This window comes from Falco rusticolus, chromosome 2 (genome assembly GCF_015220075.1).
Source record: "Falco rusticolus isolate bFalRus1 chromosome 2, bFalRus1.pri, whole genome shotgun sequence".
Classification (NCBI taxonomy): domain Eukaryota; kingdom Metazoa; phylum Chordata; class Aves; order Falconiformes; family Falconidae; genus Falco; species Falco rusticolus.
In genome coordinates this window covers 76,896,776-76,915,323 of record NC_051188.1, presented here as the reverse complement: position 1 = coordinate 76,915,323, position 18,548 = coordinate 76,896,776, and the positions used below count along the sequence as shown (strand labels likewise).

At 36.6% G+C, this 18,548-nt stretch overlaps 1 protein-coding gene across 5 annotated transcripts in view; it reads left to right on the top strand.

The window, feature by feature from the left end:
- The window catches only part of HLCS (holocarboxylase synthetase), a 123,776-nt gene that overhangs the window by 17,210 nt on the left and 88,018 nt on the right, over positions 1–18,548 (top strand). The window lies entirely within an intron of this gene.

The window sequence follows — 18,548 nt, the reverse complement described above, 5'->3', positions numbered from 1 at the left end:
GTTAAGAACTGTTACGCTTATTTGCGTGCCTGTGCAATATCAAAACACAAGGCTGTGGTAAGTTACAGAGAGAAGTGATTTCAAAGACAGGATTTGTTTTTCTTTTACAGCGGGTTATAGTATAGGCTGGCAACAAAAGACCAAACCCAAATTACGGAGAATGGTGTGGTAGACCAAAACCGAAAGACCTGAGTGAACAGGGGTGTGTGTGGTTATACAGTGAAGAGCTGAGGATGTTGTAATATTTCCTGGAAATAGAATAGGTACTTGTAATTGAAATAGTTGACTATTCTGGACTTCTCAATTTGAGACATTGCCATGAGGAATTGTGAAGAACATATAAAGCAGTAATTTTAACTTTTTAAAAATGTGATTTCAAATACATGAGAACCATATTACATTGATCTGAAAGGGTGAAGCAGTGGGTGATTAAAAAGCAATACAGGCTTTTAATATTTTAATACTCGGACTCTTCAAGGTGGTTGTTTCCAACCCGTATAGTGCTGTCACTGCTTGCTGTTAGAACACTTGTCTGATTCCTGCTCCTTTTCTGTACTACCCTTACATTAGCACAGAAATTAGATGTTTGTCTTTAGGGGGACTTAACTGTAGAAGCTTCTCCTTGGATGCATGTTTCCAGCAGTATCATTTATACCATCATTTTGGCTGCAGGATCAATAAATGAACAAAGTGACATATTACAGCTGGATGTTTTTAAATAATTCAGATGATATTTTAGATTCAGATTGTACTTCTCAAAACACAGTTCGTTAATCCAGAAGGTGGGTATGATAAGCCTTGTACAATTTATAGATTGGTAATATGTGATACGTGACTTCGTTCTATGGCAGGCAAGTCAGTAGCAGATCCAGACAAACTGACTAAAATACTATTAATATTTTATTAATTCATTCATTTCACTGTAAATTCAAATCTGCACTTGTTTTCTATGTCTCTGAAGGTACTGCCAAACTTTATACCAGTGTATTAAGTAATGCCCTCCTATAGGAACTTGGATTGGATGTAACAATTGATCAAAATTAGGCAAAATAGAGAGAGCTTTTTCTTTTTTATTCCACTTGAATGATTGTCCTTTTGTATGTGCCAGACTCTGCCAGATCCCTCTCCACTTTACAACAGTGAAAATACTATTGTAAATTCTTGTATCAAGCCTTCTGCTTGAAGCAGGGCTGTTGCCAATGCTACATCAGGTCAGCCAGCCTTTGTCTGGTTGAATCTTGAAAATTTCCAAGGGTGCATGCTACAACCTGTCTGCAACCTATTCCAGTTCTGCTGCACCATTCTAGTGAAGTTTTTTCCTGATGTCCAGCCTGAACCTATCAAGCTGCAATTTATGGCTGTTGATGCTTTATTATAATGTTTGGCGCTATGAAGAAGTATTTGGCACTGCCGTTCTTTTAACTTTACAGGTTGTATTAAATCACTGTTTTGCTTCCTCTTTGCCAGACTGAATGAACCCAGCCCCCTCATCCTCTTATAGATGTGTTGTGTACCCCTAACCCCTTTGTGGTTGCTTTCCAAGGAATCCTAATGAGCAATTCCTTGCATAACCTGAAGTCTGCTATCCCAAGACCTAGCTCTACTGCTTCCTTTCTCAGCCTTCCTCCAGATCTTGGGTTCTCATGGTTGCTACAGCCAATATTGCTGATGTGACTAAATAAGAAACACGTTCTTCCGTCTGTGAGCAGTAAATTCATAAGAATTTATTATCTGCTTGTATGGCAGATGTGGAAACAAAACTAAAACCCTTTTTAGCCTTTTTGACTAATACTAAATGTTCTCTATACAGAAGACTTGTGGCTTATTGAACACTGCCTTTTTTTATTCTCCTCCTTTGCTGCTTTTTCATGTTTCTTTTCCTATGCACTTGCAATTTTCAAACATGCCATGAAGAAATGTTCACTATTTTCTATCCAAACTTGCCATCTAGTGGCATATTGCAGGGTTGCAGGCCATCTACTAAAGGTATTCATGCCATGTGTGCTGTATAGTTGAAGTTTATACTATAATTAGGTTTTTTGATGTTGTTTTTCCTCGGTGACTTTTTTTAAATGGTAATTTTTCTGTGCTGGTATGTGTAGTCATTGTTTCAATATCTTTCACTTGGGCATGCTCCCATAATATTGTGTAAAAGGAAGTTGCAACTTCTGCATAAAAACTATAGTCAATAATGAAGAGAGCATATTAAAATAAATAAGGACTATAATAGTTCAGCTTTCTAACAAGTTATTTATTTTTCTCCATACAACATGTTCTACGTAAGTCTTCTTGCTTTCCTAGGGAGCAAGGAGAAATCAGAAATGTACCTTACAGGTAAATAATTTGAGGAAATACTTAAACTTGTTTAAGATCAGAGTGAGTCAGTAATACTGGAAATGGAGGAAACTGTCTTGCAAGCTCTAGTACTTCTAAACTTCTTTCTTTTTTTATCACTAGTTGCGTGGAGAGCCTGTCCAGTACAGGTCACTGAGCATGAATTGGGTAGTATATTCTTTCCCTGAGATATTATCTCATTAGCATTATTAGCTCATTAGCAGCAAGTATTTTTTGGATCATTTTTCTTATGCTTCTCTGTAATAAGAAATGACATAATGAATCAACTAATGATCAAGCAAGTGCAGTGTCCTGTTGGCAGTTAAAAAAATGGAAGAATGGCAAATGTTCTCCTTGTTTATAAGAGTGGCAATTCACTAGTGATTCCTCACCTTTGAACTGGAGGTTACATCTGTACCATTATGTTTAAAAACTGTTGGTAGACCTAACCTTGTCAGATTTTTATTTTTTTTTTAGAAACTACAAGCTTCTTTTGCGTATGTGAAAGAAATAATTGATTTTGCTCTGCATTATCTACTCTGTTAAGAAAAAGATGTAGATTTTTTTTTTGTTTTAAAATTCTTTACATTTAAAGTGCTAATTAGGTTAGTTTTTTCTTTCTGATCTGTAAGCTTCCATTTACAGTAGAGCTGTGCCCTGCTTTCTGTGATTTCCTTGGTTTCTCTTCCCTTCTGTCCTTCATCACTTCAGAACTTTCATCAGAACTATTTTCTACTACATTGTGGGCATCAAATAAAACTCTCTCGACTTTATTATATGAATAAATAGCTTCTCTTTCCCTCTGCCTACAATTCCTGTACAATCTGTGTCTTTTTGTATCATTATTGCAATGCTGTTAATATTCCCATCAAATCTATTATGCTGATTGGTATAAATTTGATTATTAAGACTTTCAGATCTTTCTGTCTACTCTCTGGGTCTTAGACAGTGCCTTTTGCAATCTAATTTTTAGCTGCTTCTGAGGGGTGGCTTGGAAATTATTTTATTCCTCGTTAGGATTTACTTTTTGAAGTTTTAGTTTCCAGTTTATATGGTTATCATGTATCTTAAAATCACAGTTTTACTATGTGGATTTTAAATAGCCAATAAATTAGGAGCAGACCTGGCATTATTATGCCTTCTAATTGAAATAAATGCTCTAGTATGGATGATGATGTCCATCTGTTAAGAGGTCTAGATCTTACCATGTAGAATTATGCTAGTCAATCCTCAGCTAGTGCTCGCTGCTGCTGGTGTTGAATGATTACTATGACAGTGTGCACTTATTATTCCTGATCTCCTTTCTTGTAAGTAGTGTATAAGGTCAGGGGCCTGGAAAGTAACAGCACTTGAGGCAACTCTTTCATCACATGACTTTTTTCACTACAGCTTTCAAGTATGGTTTGCTTCAGATGCACACATAATAGACATTTTAAAATTTTGTTAACTGGGAAAAGTCTGTATTATATTGATATGGTGCTACAACAATGAAGACAGTTTCAACCAAGAGCAATATAGTATGAAAAGCAGATTACTTGCTGGTTAAAAGTTTAGTTAAATCTACACAACATGTTGATGTTAAATGTAACTTTAGAGACAAGTATTGATATTTAAACACATCACCTTCTTCTTTTCCTCTTTCCTTGATCTGGTATAAAGCAGTTAAGCAAATTGTTGATTTGCACATTGCTGTAAAAAGAAAATTCTGTGTCACAGAATGTGTCACCCTGTGGTGCAGGGTAAACTCAAAGTGTTGAAACAAATGGTGATCACTGTAAGCCTGTTGTCTGGCACCCATATGTTCAGTGGCAGGTTCAAGCATAGAGATCTGATTTTTTCTGCAGCTCTGCCTTTAAACGCTTATATATTTACTCTTTCACATTGACATCTTAGAGGATAATTTTTCAGACATAAATGCTAGGATTGTATTTTATTGCTGTAATTTTCAGCGTAATATCATCTAGGTTTCAAAACAAGAATTCTTGTCTTGAAGAATGAGAGAGATTTGTCAGAATAGTGATTATTTCCAATAGGAAGTATATTGCTCCCACACGTTTGCTGATCCTGAAGTCTCTTAAATTTGACTAACTCCTCAGGCTGTGTTAGGCTGAGGCACTTTTTTGATATTTTCCAAGTAGATGGCAGCCAAATGATGAAATGTAATCAGTCTTCATTACTTCGGCTCAGCTATTAGTAACCATCTTTTAAACAGTATGTTCTTCCAGAATAATAAACAGTCAATACAAACATACTGGCTGAAGCTTGAAGTTGGGGGGTTTAACTCTTGTTTGTATAAGGCAGAAAGAATGATTAAAAAGTGCAATTGAACATACTTCTTGACTTTCAAACTTTCCTTTAAAGGACACTTTGAGATATAGAATACTGCACTCACAAGGTTAACATAGTGCAAAGACAACTGTGTATTTGAACAACTTTGTGCACTACAACACAATCAGAATTCAGTTGGACCAGATTTATATGTCTTGAGCTGCAGTTTTGATTCTGTGATGGCATTGGCTGTTCTTAAATTCCAAGTCCATTATGTCAGTAAAGAAAGTATGAAGTTACTTTATACTGAATAAATCTTTCTTTGAGGATGCGAAATTTGAACTCTCAGCTAACACTATAATGAACCTAGATTTCAGGGTACATTTCAAGACAATTGTTTCTGAAATATTTCCATGCATATTAATGTATATTGTGGAACCTGAGTTTCAGCTGTGAAACTAAAGAGTTTTAAAAAAATTTCTAGTGCTAAAATCAGGGATAGTTACACTGAAACTCAAAAGCTTTATTTTGATTGCTATCCAAGTGAACCAAAACCATATAATCTACAAAATACAAGACTTGCTTATTTTCTGCTATCATCCTCAAAGTGTAACCATCATCCCTGCTTTTTTAGCCAGCAGGACAAAAAGCAAGAGACCTTTATTCCAGAAAGGAAATTTGTTCTTTTTCTGTAGTGCAGGAGTAATCGAGTATCGAATGAAAAGCACACCACATGAGAGATCTGAAAGGGTTCTGTTGATCGCTGACAAATATTTGTGTCTAACATTTTGTACTGTTGTTAATGTATTACATGTATTATTTCAAATGAACAGTGCATTGTCAGAAATCTTTGTCTGTACTTGAAAGCTTTGTCAGTTTGTCTCTTGGCTAGGAATTAAATTGGCTTTTGTGGCAAAGTTGGTTCCGGAGAAAAAAAAAAGATACAGCATTGTAAATGCATCTGTACCAGGAAAAATGTGTATTTGCTGGAACAGGTTATTCATTTTGGGAAATGTATGCCATGTGTGGAACTCTTTCTGCTGTTAAAAGCTGTGTTTCTGCTAGGCTGGTTAGGCAATGCCATACGTTTGGCAAACCATTGGTGTTCTGACAAGTAGCATGCTTTTTCTCTTAGGCAGCTTTCTGAAGAATGTATCTGTAAGATAGACTTTAACCCAAGGACTGATAACGAAGTACTATCAATTAAAAAAATATTTGTAACTGAACTCCACGTGCTTAGGGTTTTTTTCCATAATAAATTCAAAGTTATTTCTTGGCTTGCAAGGCTTTGAGTTGCATTTGTGTGCAGGGAGGGTGGGTTTGCTTATGTTTGTTTTGTTTTCTTCCCCCTCCCCTCCTCAAATTTACTTCTGTTTTTTTATAACAAAACTTGCAAACCCAGAGGGGTCACACCAATCATAAACCAAAACGATTTCAGTGCTGTTGTCATTAGTTGAAAAACTTTTTGTATCAATGTCTGGGTTCTAATAATAGTCTCTACTGTTTATGGTGTTGATGTGGTTCTGAAAGGAATGACCCTCTAAGAGGTGAGGTGATGGTTGTTGGACAGTCAGTAGCTCTTCTTTTTTTTTTTTTTCTTCTTTCTCTGTCTTTCTGTCAGCACTCAAGATAATGAAGGTACATAAGGACTGTCTCCTGCTTCAACAGTTCAGAGCAGTCTAGGGCAGAGGAGAGCAGAAAGCCGTTCTTCTGAGAGCTAATGCCACCTGTCTGAGGTGTGGGCCCTTGCAGGTTCCTGGTTTGTGCCCACTTCCAGAGGCAAGAAGGTTGCCAACTAAATTGTCTGCAGGTTCATCACAGAGGAGGCCAGTTTCAGACATGCTTAGGCTGCATAGGGCTTTTGGGGCACCAGGTCCATTATAGTGCTGGGTGTAGGAAAAGAGAACTCAACAGCATGGTGGAATAAATTGTAGAGATTTAAGATTATGTGGTGTTACTTCACATTTGTGAAGTAGCTAAGAGAATTATTGAGGTCAGTTACTGTGGCTTACCAAGCACAGGGTAATTTCTTGTTCTGTGGTAACTTGGTAGAGTAACTGAGAGGAGGGATACTCCTCTCTGTTTTCTGAACTACAGGACTTGAAGGTAAGTGCAGCATGAGTGACAGTGGATAGAAAGGGGACGAGAAAGAGATCTGCAGATGGCAACCAAGATATTGGTTCTTATTTCTCGGTGATATTACCCCTTGTACCTCAGTGAGCAGTTGTATAAAAGTTGTCGTACAGTCATGTAGTAGATGGAGGTGGAATAAGTACTGTATATTTTAGCACATCTTTCTTCTTTATCCTCAGTCTTATATTAGTCTACATACCTTTTATTAGTTTAGTTTCCTAATAGATCTGCCAGTTCTTCAGTTACATTTTCAAACTTTTGGATTCCAATTATGTGGTAGAGGTAAAAACTTTAAAGAAGTTGAATTTGTATAACAAATTCTGTTATACAGTCCAGGGTGGGATGCCTTTCAAAGCTAGTTATGAGGCAGCCTGTCAGTCTTGCCTGGCAATAAAGAGATGCTAGTGGGACTGCCAGTCTGCCTGAACACCACTCTGGCAGGAACACCCACCCTCTTCTGCTCCCCTTCCAGCTGGCAGAGCAGCCAGGACGAGGAGGACTTGGGAGTGTTTATTGGTTGCAAAGAAGCTCAACATGACCTGGCAACGTGTGTTTCAAAAGAAGCGTGGTGATTCTTCTCCTCTACTCGGCTCTCTAGAGACCCCACATGGAGTACTGCGTTCAGTTCTGGGGCTCCCAACATAAGGACACAGGACTGTTGGAGCCAGTCCAGAGGAGGGACATGAAGATGCTCAGAGGGCTGGAGCAGCTCTCCTGTGAAGACAGGCTGAGAGAGTTGGGGTTGTTCAGCCTGGAGAAGAGAAGGCTCCAAGGAGACCTTATAGCAGCCTTCCAGTGCCTAAAGGGGCCTACAAGAAAGCTGGAGAGGGACTTTCTACAAGGGCATGTAGTGATAGGACAAGGGGTAATGGCTTTAAACGGAAAGAGGGTAGATTTAGATTAGATATAAGGAAGAAATTCTTCACTGTGAGGGTGATGAGACATCAGAACAGGTTGCCCAGAGCAGCTGTGGGTGCCCCATCCCTGGAGGTGTCCAAGGCCAGGCTGGATGGGGCTTGGAGCAACCTGGTCTGGTGGCAGGTGTCCCTGCCCATGGGGGGGTGGGGTGAGGGGGTGGAACTAGATGATCTTTAAGGTCCCTTCCAGCCCAAACCATTCCATGGTTCTAGGGTTTAGCTGGCCCTGTTGAGAAAGGAGAGGGAGAAGGAAGGTGTGGGAGATACTGGAAATAGTGACTGTATGTAGAAGGCATGGAGAAAAAGATGATGAGAGCTATTGCAGTTAAACTATAAGACACAATTGCAGGAGACTAGGCTTTCCTGGCTGTCTTCTCAGAGGCTGCTTTTTTAACTAATCTTACAGTGCAAAATGATTATGTAACTATAAAGTTTTTCACTAACTTTTGAGGCAAAAAACCCTCAGTAGTCCAGGTTCAGGATCTGACTGACAGTTGAGCTTTGTTCATGCTGGGTCCTGTAAGTATTAGAAGGCTAGATGATGTTTTAATTTGTTCAGTCATGAAAATTTCTTCAGACTTCTCCCTGGAGCTGTTTATTGAAGAAAGGCTGGCATGCTGCAGGTATTTTCAGTGCATTCACCAGCACTATGAGACTCCAGTATTGATCAGGGACCCTTCTCAGCTGACCTATATTATTGTTAGTATTATATCAAAATCGCTGTGAATTTCGATTGTTCTCAAAAGCTGGATGCAGCTGCAGCTCTTTTTATACAGCTCCTTTGGTGAGGGGAAGCGGCCGTACCGGTAGGGGTCACTTGTGAGCTGGATTTGGCAGCACACAGTAAAGCAAAAAATAAAGGGATGGAAAACATTTTATGTATAGTGTGTTGTATATACATTGACATTAAAATATATTTGCATGTTTTCAGTGACTTCCCTGTATAATATTTCCTCAATTTTAAAAAGTAATTTTAAATTCTACAAGAATCAATGGTATATTGTGTTAAAATACAATAAAACGGTTAAGAATCTTGATGGGAGATGGAGGGAACTCCAGAGGTATAGCCAAGTAATTGCAGGTGGTTGCTAAAGCTACCTTTTGCTTTTCTGTTGCTTATCTTCAGGGAATATTTACCATATATTTGGGGTAGGGGGAACGAGAAACCTGGCAAACATTCCCTTTATTTTACACTTCTCTAGCTAAAAAATGTGTTTTCCTTCTTGCGTGATAGCAGCAAGCATGCTGTTTATGTTAAACAACCACGTATCACATTTGTAGGCATATAATAATGAATAGCATACTTAAGTTGCATTATGGTTTGTAAACAACTTCTTGGCTATGTATTGTCAAAAACATTTATTGAATCAATAATTTGGAAAATGCAAGAAGATTTGAGGAATGAAAGAAAATACCTTGTTTATAGAAATCTCCATAAAAAGGGTATTTATACTGCTGTGAGAACTAAAAGTTAATGCCTTTTGTACTGAGTAGCATTTAATCTTATTGTAGAGCTAACTCTGATATGAAATTATTATGTGCTGGCATCTGACCAAAGTGCCACTCACATTGAAGTGTATTCTATCATGTTTCAAGGCTTGCTTCAAGTCAGTGTGCGTGACACTTCAACCACTTTTTTCAGTAGGCATCTTCTTTCCATACTGTAGAGAATGGAAAATTTTATTTTTTCATAATGGCATATATATATTTAAAACACTTGCGAGCCTGATTTTCATATCTTCTGCTAACTTCTCACTCCTGAAATGACCGAGAATAGCGTTAAGAGTTGAGTACTATTGCTTGAGTTCAGGTCACTCAGCACAGTGTTGCTAGCCAGTGTGTGAGTTTTCTTAGTTTCAGTTTATTTTGGAGTTCTTAATAGGAATCTAAATAAAAAAGGTAAAATCCACAGTGGCAGATTAATCCAAATTCATGTTGGCTGTGTGTCTAACACAGGCACACATTCTGTCTTAATTAAAGTCATGGATTTTGTTTCAGCACTCTGAAGTTGTAACCGATAAACCTTTTGGAGTCAGGGTTCAGGGTACTGCCTTTGAGCAGATGGGTGATTTTAGATAGCAAGAATCCATAACTTGTGACAAACACTCTGGAGATCCGTGGCAATTTGGCATAGATTCATTTACTATGACCTCACTGGTAAAGATCTGACAAAAGTGGATTATTTCCAAATATAAAAAAACTTGAGATTCTCTGACTGTTGGTGGGGCCTGTAGCTAATTTATGTAAGTGAGACTGGGAAAATGAGAACAGGCTTGGCATCAGCTGGAGTCCTGTGAGATGCTATCATGTTACCATTGCTCAGAAATGACGATACATTTCCACAATGAGCAATCATTCTAATGATCATCTAACAATTTAATTAGTGCTTCTTTTGTATCTTTACCTTTTAAAAAATTATGGCTAGATGATAAAAGATTATGTATTTTAATTAAAGGGAAAAGTTGAATAATATAACCAAGAGGAAATAGAAGTGTCTCTTTATATTACACTTCAAAAAAGACAAAACTGCAAACTTTAGCTGTTTTTGAAACAGTGCATTTACCACATTTGAGGTCTTCTGAATATATTTCTTTGACTCTTAACAATTCTTTGACAGTTCAGTTACACAGTAATGTTATCAGGAAAAAATTGTCCAAACACAAAGTTTATTTTTTTCAAGCTGAATTTGTTTTGGAAAATTAATATGGGTGTTTAATTAGAGTTATCATTGATTGTGAAGATAGGCTAGTATTCTCAGAGTTTGTCGTCAAAGAAGAAAACTGCAAAAAAAAAAAATTGTGTATGACTTGTCAGCAGTTGATAGGGAAGGGACCGACTTAGAGATTCTGTTGTATTTATCATTTGACAGTTCATTTTAAGAAATGATTTGGGGTTTCTGACATGTTGAGGAAATCCTGAAATTCCAGGTGCAGTGGGAATGGAATTTGGCATCTGACTAGCTGGCTGACATTATGCAGTTCTTATAGTGAAAAGCTGATTAAAGAACAGCTGTTAGCTTAAATCAGAAAGTTTACTGTAATTTCTACAACAGCTTTCATGTGAAAGCTTTTTTTATTTTGGGTTGTAGTCAGTCTTCACAACAAGTGGAATGTGTTCCAGTTTAGTAAATCACTGTACTCAGTTACTTGGCCGTTGTAGTGGTGACACTAATTACAAAGGATTTACATGAATATTGAAGCAATTTTTTCTCAGAAGAAAAAAAGAATCAGAATAAACCTTTTGCTGTCTGTTTTCGCGGTTCATGTATTTTTCTTCTGCCAGTAGAAGTGTCCTCTGTAAATGTGCTGTGTAGCTAAGTCCATCAGGGCAGTCTGTATTCTTACAGTTAGATTATACAGAGCTGTACTTCACAGGATTGCATGATTTAGTTGTAAGAATTTCAACTGCTCACCATTTTATCTGTGCCAGCATTTCCTTGTGCAAACACTAGAGGATCTACAACAGTGCTGAAGTTCTGTACTTAAGTATGGTACTACATCTGTATAAAATTATATTACAGACTTGTGTAAGTCTGTGTGTATATGTGTGTTAATATGTGTATTTTTAAAAAGTTTGCATATAATCTTATTTTGTTAGTCATATTAGCAACCTTAAGTTTCAGAAATTGTCTTCTTTTTTACCCCTTAATAAATGCACGATATAGTAGAAATTATGAAAGCGACATGGGCCCAGAGAAGACAACTGGCCCTGAAGAACTCCAGCCCTGAGAAAAGTTGAGATGGGACTTATTCTCCGGGTTGGTGTGTAAATTGGAGCATGCTCCTTGACCGATGAGGGTAAGAACTTTTTGAAGAGGGAAAAACCTCAGGAGGAAGAGCTAGTGGATCTAGTTTGATACCAGATGATGAAGACAGACAGTGCCGTGTGTGGGAGGAGGAGAGAGGGGAATGGGGCAACAGCTGAGGAGGCAGAGGTAAGGAGCAGGACTTGACCATATAGAAAACAACTTGTATTACTGCATTTTCTAGCATTCCCTACAGCTGCTAGTTATTGTAATGCATATCTAATAAATTCAGCTATAAAATCTGTGCTATTTTGAATTGATTATTTCACTAGGATGTAAGACACAGGACAGTTGATTTTTACAGCTTGTTTTATTGAGAATCACTTCCCTTATCTAGTGTGTATTGTTTCTCAAATGTATACTAAATTGTACTGTTGAACTTGTTTAAGAAATATTTTAAGTACTATTTCAGAAAATGTTTCAAAATATCCTTCTTTTAATTGGTAAAAACTGAATAAATGTGTAATTAAAATAATTGTTAAAGCCAAGCCTTAGCAGGATCAGTATTGACGAGACTAGTTTTAACATGGGCCAGAATCCCTACTGCAGTTGAAGAGTAGTAGTGGCCATAATAAATTCACAATTTTTGCACATGGTGAGAACTAAGATTTGAAGACAGAATGACAGATGATTTAGTAAGTTTAAAAGTGGGTACACAGACTTTTGAGTCTCAAAACATTGTTTGTACGAAGAACTCTCCTCTAGATTTTTTGCTCAGCTTCTTGCTCTTTGATACAGACTTACTATAAAGTGAATACCAGTTTTTAATAACTTCAGAAAGAGACTCTAAATAAAGATTAAGTGATTTTTATTTGCTAAGGTCCAATTGTGAAGGGAAATTGTGGATATAATGTGTATTACTGAATAGTATACATATGTTTCCTTTTTCCTGTTTGTCCTATCTTTTTTGATGTGACACTTGCAACAAAGTAATTGGACATCATTTCTTTGTAACTTACCTTTTAACTGATGAAGCAGGTCATAACTTCAGTAGAAAAAGTTGCATTGTTCTTATTATAAAAATCCAAAGAAGAGCAATATACAGTTGGAGAAAGTGTAACACCATCTCCTCCCTTTTCAAGAACTCTGCCTGGATGCTTTTGACCTATCGTATACAGACAACTGTTAGCAATTGCAAAACATCTTAAGGTCCTCTGAATTTTAAGATGGACAGAACTATTTTGTGGGAGCATGTCTCAGCACTTCCATGCAGTCAAAATCGACAAAAATTAATTCCAGGAGATGTTTCTGATATTTTTTGCAAGAAGGAAAACTGATTGTGTTGGTGCATAATTGTCAAGATTTAAATAAAAAAAATACGTATGGCATGTTTTGACTTCAGAACTCTTTTCATGAAATAAGCAATTATCCATGCATTTTTCTGGTCTGGAATATAGACTTCTATGGAATTGTTGGTATTATGATTAGTTCGTGTACCACAGCTACCTGACAGGAACAGCAGCTGCAGAGATAACTTTTATCTAATTAGTTTTCCACTTTTTGACTGTGTTTTACATGTTGGTATATTAGTACAATATATTAGCTGATGGAAAATACAGTAGCTGAAAGCAAATGTTTATTTTTACTTTTTGCTTCCTATAGAGAGAGGGGACTTTCCCAAAGTTACCATAAGCAGTATGAGCTGCAAATTACCATAAATATTTGAGCTGCTTGTTTGAATTCCTGAGGTTTTGTTAGAAATACCTTAAAGCATTTAAACTTGTACTTTTGTTTTTAGAATACTTCTGTCGTTATTTTAAATGAGCATAGTTGATGTCAGGAATGTTTTGAACTAAGTTCAAAAGATTACTTTTCTTTCATGGGAGAATACTTCATTGGAGCTGTGAGGCATATGCTCTTTGGCTCACAAATCTTTATGATGTACATGGCTAGAAGAGGAGATAACTACCTTATGTTTGCTATGTTCTCTTGTGCATCTGCTGCTGGCCACTGTTGGAGAAAACATACAAGTTTAAAGGGGCATATTACATTGATACGGCAGCTGCTTTGTCCTTGTATTCATATCATTTGAGCAGCAAGTGTTAATTTTGTTATTTGAAAGAGAAGTTCATCAGCTCTTGCAATTATGGAAGGCTTTTTGTTCTACCTCTCCTAGCCATAGGCAACATCTGGGCAGCAGCAATGTTTAATTTGGTGTTTCAGTCAAATGGTATGTATGAATAGGTAGCAATGATAGGGTCATGCTTTTGTTATCTCTGCAGTGGACTTTGGTTTTCTTTAAATATTGTCAAGCTTTTTTTTTTTTTCTATCCTACGTGATCTACTCTGTCTAATAATGGTCTCCAATTAGCAGTCCAGGAATAGATAATTAGACATTTTTGAACTGCAGTAAGCCTTACTACAATTCTTGCTATCCGTATTGCTCCATACAAAACAATTTTTCCATCTGTTCAAGGATGTCTCTTCCTCTTGGAAGCATATGATAATTTGCTGGTAGAATATTACTTTCACAACCACTGTTACGTTCCTGATTTTGTGTGGTAACACTGGCTCAACAAACTGAAAGTACACATCAAACTTGAAACTCAAAATTAAATAATAATTGCTTTCCTCTCAGTCTCCTGGTTCCCTGGCTATTACATTAAAGAAACAGAGACCCAAACTGTCCTTATTTAACCAAGGAGAGATTAATTACTAGGTGTCACAGACTAAGTATACACTTTGTCTGTAGCTTGAGTTCATTAGTTTGTGTGAGACTATTCTGGAAATGCATTTTAAACTTTTTGGGTGTTTTGGGGGGTTTTTTTTTGCATTTTAGTACTGACTGAAGTAATCCCTGAAACTGTTTCCCCTCAAGAGAGTTTGTTTTTAGAAGTTAACCCTTTTGTTTGAGACTGTTTAGGGCCTTCAACAGAGGTGGTTCATATTCAATCAAAAGTTCATCTTTGGAGTGGGTTTCAGTCTTTCAAAGCTTTTGATTCATTCTGGCCAGGCTCTTGAATTTAGAAGTGTAGTCTGGGTAGGATGTCATAGTCTTAGTCCTTACCTCCATAAGACTTTCTTGCCCAGACCTTGGCTATTTTTCTTTTTTGTATTACAGCAGGGTTCAAAAGTTTCAGTTCTGCCACTTTCTGTTGTCAGTCAGCTAGGAAATAGAGCTAGGCACAATACAGCCATGTGACTTGGGAGCTGGAAACCCTTTTCACTCACTGGCTGCTAAGCTGGAATAAAAAATTATGTTAAGCTCTACTGTTACTACACTTAAAAGCTTTTATGCCTTCTCAGAAGTCTGAGGCTTGCACTGCAGTCACTAACCTTAGCAACAGGCTACATTAGTGACCACATGTAGCAAGCGTTTACTGTTTACATAGTTTTCAACAGGTATTTCTGTAAGGCTGTATTTTGTTGTCCCCGGCAGACCACTGCCCTGCAAGACATTTCTTTGCTTGGGTTAGTACTAAATTTTAATGAGAAAAGTCTAAAAAATGAAGGCATCTTCTTTTTCAGGTATGCTATTCAGTTGAGTCTTAAAACAATGCAAGAGCATGCTTCCTCACATTGTGGTTAGGTTTTATTAAATGAGTTCTCTTTGGGCTATGTTCTACATTATGTGTTACCATTTGCATTAAAAAATACTGCAAATTTTGTTTGACAGATTGGGTCTTCCCTCAACTGTTAACGGTAATAGACCATAAATATCCCTAAGCACAGAAACAGGTGGTTATCCTCAGAGACAAGTCAAGGGAATCCAAAGTCCTTCAGAATAAAGAATGTGCCATTGTCAAAAATATTCCTGACTGCCTGTATTTACTTCTATTGACCACTTCTCATATGCTGTCTTCAGTCTCAAGTCTGTTCCTGTTTGCTTCAAGTGCCTTCCCAAAGTCACTTCTAAAACCCTGAATTTCAGTCATGAGCTTTGACTTCTACTGTGTTGTCTGCAGTACTGTAAGTTCTGTGTGCCAGACGTGGTCTTTTGGAGTAGAAGCTAGTGGTGTATATGACTTGACTAAAGTGAACTCAGCCCTTGGGTAGCTAAAGGGTTTGTCTATATAAATGTTTAGCCTTATCCCTGTGAGTGTTAAGTATATTCTGTGTCCACCTCCAAAAGGCAAATTAAGTTTGGGTTTGGTTTTTTTCCCATTTATCCCTGACCATCGCAGAAATGCTTTCAGATGGCTGCTCTCTGAGAAGGCTGGCTCTGAAGCTGGTTCTTGAAGTTGCCTGTGTATCAGGACCCTGACAGCTATGGCAAAGTGCAGTGTATGATTGGGTTACTATCTTCTTGTTTTAGCTCTGAAGAAAAAAAATTTACCTCTTGTTCTGAACAAGGTTTCAATCCTAGCAGAAGAAAGTAAGTGTTAAATCTGAAAGGACTGAAAAAGGGAGAGAATTACAATGTGTTAAGAAAAGATGAAGCTAGGATAACTGTAAATACAGTTTGTCATTCACTCTTACAAACTAGCATTATAGTATGTGGGTGTGAATACTGTATTTTTCCCGTGTTAATAGAAAAATCTATTAATTTGTGATAATCTGAATATTATTGAGGCCTCCTTCAGAGTTCTGTTTGATATCTAAATTTTACATTGCTGTATATGTACATAGTGTATTTTCGAAGCATGAAGCTCAACTTTTTTTATTTTTTTCCGCTAAATAAAAAGCATTATTTCACTTTTTTGGAATAATCCCGTGCTCTCATGCTAGTGTTTTTTTAGGATCCTTGGTTAGCAAGGAGATCTTAGTTACAGTGAAAATTAGTAGTTGTTACCTTAATACTGTTTTTTATATTTGGAGTATGTATACTACAAATAATATGCCAAGCATGTTCTTGCCATTATAGTATCTAAGTTGCAAGAAATTCTTCCTTTCTAAGATGTTTCTTGTAGTATCTTTTTTATTATTTATAAACTGTTACGTTAACCTGAATATGTTTTAGAAACAATTGTAAAATATATAATACATGTTGAACATTAGATGTGCAATTTAGGGACATAACTGTTTGTAATCTCTGAGTTGTGGTACATGTGAAAATGTGTTGTGGTTTCGCCCTAATATTTCACAGAAATTCTTTAGCCCAAAACCCCCTACAGTGTGACAGAATTGGGAGTTATTGCTGAGAAGGGGCAAAACTGAGGTACAGCTGAAATCTTGTCGTTCAAGTTGAAAGCATGTTTGCAGTGCTCAGAGGAGAATCTTTGGCTTCTGTTCTACTATTTCATATTAATGAACACTAAATTCACTCACATTTTGTGTACATAAACCTGCTGAAAGGCAAAACGAACCTGATAGAAAACCTTAAACTAAGAACTGTGTATTATCAGTGCTAAGAAAAAATATTTTCTTAAGTTTTATTTACTTAACTCTTTCTAGTACTAATTCCAAGATTTTCAACAATTTTATCCTCAGTTTAAAAAAAAAAAAAAAGAGTTTTGGTACCAAATAAAAATATTATTATGTGATAGCTGTTTAACAGAGCCAGTTTTACCAGCTGAATATATTGCATCTAATTTATTGCCCTATTAGCTGAGAACAAAATTCTTCTGTATTTTTTTCCTAGTCAATACAGAATACTTTTGAGAGTAATTTAAAATAAATGCATACAGCATTTAGGGTTAGATTTATATCTTAATTTATTCTTCTAAACATGACTTTGATTATTTATTTTTTTAAAACCCCACACTTTAATATGCATAATGTTCAGATTTTAGTGCAAAAGTGGAATGTCTTTTCCTTTCTACCTGGTTTCTCTGTGCTTATTTTTAGCACAGTTAAACATATGCTCAATTTACTGTACACTTTTCTTCAAAAATATAGCAACAGTTTTGTTCCAAAGTAGGTGTCATGAAGAATTAAATAGTCAAACTGTAATTTGTCATGCCTTTTTCTGGTAGGATAAATCAACACCTACTAGTCCTCTGATTTATCAGCCCTTTCACTGCAATGCTCATTTTTGTGAAGTGTTGTGTAGTGATATTATGTCAAAAGCAGACCTTGTTCTTACTGATCCTTTACTCTCAAAGTCAGCTTTATAGTCTGTTGCAGCAACTACACCCCAATTGCTGTCCTATGTTATGATACCAGTTTACCTTGCATAGGTGGTCATATACTGTTTAATTTTTGAGATTAAGAGCTACAAACAACTAAATGAGATTTTGTCCTGTAATTTTTAGTATCTTTTAGTTTAAACTAAAACTTTATTATAGATATCACTAAATTATGCTAAATATGGAGGGGTTGATGCATACGTTCTTTGTTCCTTTGTGTGCGTGTGTGTGTGTTCACATGCTTAAATGTAGTTATATGGTAATGTAAATTACAGTTTTTAAAGTATGCTTGGCTTAAAACCTGGTTAAATTCAATCCTTTAGTGACTCTTGACGTAACTGGGAATTCTGGAAGAGGTTTTGACATCTGAATATGGGCTGCTGCATTCAAAAGTTTCAGATAAAGTTTGAAACTGAGTTGGCGAGTGCTTGTGGAGGATTTAATACCCATGTGTTTAGTACGTCATCTTGCTCTGCTACCTGCATCATAAAACCTGCAGATTTTTTTCTTTCTATTTTTTGGGGGATCAAACTGATACTGAGCCTAAACCTGTTTTTTCAACTTGTGTAACACGTTTATGGTGCATTTGTAATGCATTAGAGGAGTACTTATTTTTTTGTTGTTGTGTGTGAATATGGAGCTAACTTATTCAGTATTAATAAAGTATTTTAGAATATTTTTAATGCAACTATTTTTTTACTATATAACGCAGATTGAATTTTAAATAACTTATATGTTTTTCTTAGAAACCTTGTACATGCCTCAAAATCGGCACAAGCCGCAGTAAATTAGTGCAGCATTATAAAATACTGCTTCATCAAATTAAGTTTTTGTTTAAGTAGACTCTTGGCCTTTCAGAATGGAATATGGGTCTCTTTCATATGTAACGTGCTTTTTTTCATATGCATGGACGGCTTCAGATTTTTTTAAAGATACGCTTTCAGTTCTGGATGACGTTTAGCCTTTGACCCAGCCACTTTCTTACAATAAACAGTTTGTTGATGAGAGCAGCTGCTGGGAAGATTGCTTCCAGACTGTTCTGTTGCAGCTGAGCAAGAAAAGCAAAAGCCAGGATGCACCTTA